Raw genomic sequence first — 1,889 nt, 5'->3', positions numbered from 1 at the left:
TGATATCCTCCCCTCCGCGGGTATCCGGCTTGGAGGGATCGGGAATCCGGACGTAGCTAGTCCTTAAGATAGATGAAAGGTCACCGCACTGTCCCTCTACCACGACAACGTGTTGGGTGACTTGGGGAGAGTTAATCTCTCTCAGATCGGGTTTAGGCCCAATCTGGTCGTAATCCGTAGTGACTCCTAGGGCGGCGATGCGATCCAAGAGCTCGTTTATGGAGGAGAGCTCCATTGCATCTAACTGCTCGGCGAGTTCCGAGCTAACATGAAGATTGTTTTCAATGGCTCGAGAGGTCATCGTCGGCGCAGAAGCCGAACAGGCGGTCATAAGAAAACCACCTAGCCGGAGGGTTTGGCCGACAGCCAAAGCTCCCTTAGCAACGGTGTCATCTTTAAAGACGGGGTGAGGCATCCTTCCTGATGGCAACGACACAGAGGAACTCTCAATGAAAGCACCAATGTCGGTGTCAAAACTGGCGGATCTCGGGTAGGGGGTCCCGAACTGTGCGTCTAGGCCGGATGGTAACAGGAGGCAAGGGACACGAAGTTTTACCCAGGTTCGGGCCCTCTTGATGGAGGTAAAACCCTACGTCCTGCTTGATTAATATTGATGATATGGGTAGTACAAGAGTAGATCTACCACGAGATCGGAGAGGCTAAACCCTAGAAGCTAGCCTATGGTATGATTGTTGTTCTGTATGTTGTCCTACGGACTAAAACCCTCCGGTTTATATAGACACCGGAGAGGGTTAGGGTTACACAAAGTCGGTTACAATGGTAGGAGATCTACATATCCGTATCGCCAAGCTTACCTTCCACGCCAAGGAAAGTCCCTTCCCGACACGGGACGAAGTCTTCAATCTTGTATCTTCATAGTCCAGGAGTCCGGCTGAATGTATAGTCCGGCCATCCGGACACCCCCTAATCCAGGACTCCCTCACACGGTACCAAAGAGGCTAGCAATGATGGAAGGGTGAGAGTGCGTATAATCCATGGACTCAATGCTACCTCTTGAGCACTGCGTTGGTTTTCCCCGAAGAGGAAGGGATGATGCAGCAAAGTAGCGTAAGTATTTCCCTTAGTTTTTGAGAACCAAGGTATCAATCCAGTAGGAGGCTACGCGCGAGTCCCTCGCACCTGCACAAAACAAATAAATCCTCTCAACCAACGCAAATAGGGGTTGTCAATCCCTATAGGGCCACTTACGAGAGTGAGATCTGATAGATATGATAAGATAATATTTTTGGTATTTTTATGATAAAAGATGCAAGGTAAAATAAAGGCAAAGTAAATAGCAAAGGAAATAACTAAGTAGTAGGAGATCAGTATGATAAAGATAGACCCAGGGGCCATAGGTTTCACTAGTGGCTTCTCTCAAGAGCATAAATATTCTACGGTGGGTGAACAAATTACTGTTGAGCAATTAACAGAATTGAGCATAGTTATGAGAATATCTAGGTATGATCATGTATATAGGCATCACATCTGAGACAAGTAGACTGACTCCTTCCTGCATCTACTACTTTTACTCCACTCATCGACCGCTATCCAGCATGCATCTAGAGTATTAAGTTAAAAACAGAGTAACGCCTTAAGCAAGATGACATGATGTAGAGGGATAGACTCATGCAATATGAAGAAAACCCCATCTTGTTATCCTCGGTGGCAACAATACTATACGTGCCTTGCTGCCCTTACTATCACCGGGAAAGGACACCGCAAGATTGAACCCAAAGCTAAGCACTTCTCCCATTGCAAGAAAGATCAATCTAGTAGGACAAACCAAACTGATAATTCAAAGAGACTTGCAAAGATAACCAATAATACATAAATAATTCAGAGAAGATTCAAATATTATTCATAGATAGACTTGATCATAAACCCAC

Source organism: Triticum dicoccoides, chromosome 6A, assembly GCF_002162155.2.
Source record: "Triticum dicoccoides isolate Atlit2015 ecotype Zavitan chromosome 6A, WEW_v2.0, whole genome shotgun sequence".
NCBI classification, from domain to species: Eukaryota; Viridiplantae; Streptophyta; class Magnoliopsida; order Poales; family Poaceae; genus Triticum; species Triticum dicoccoides.
Note: the sequence above shows the minus strand (reverse complement) of the source record.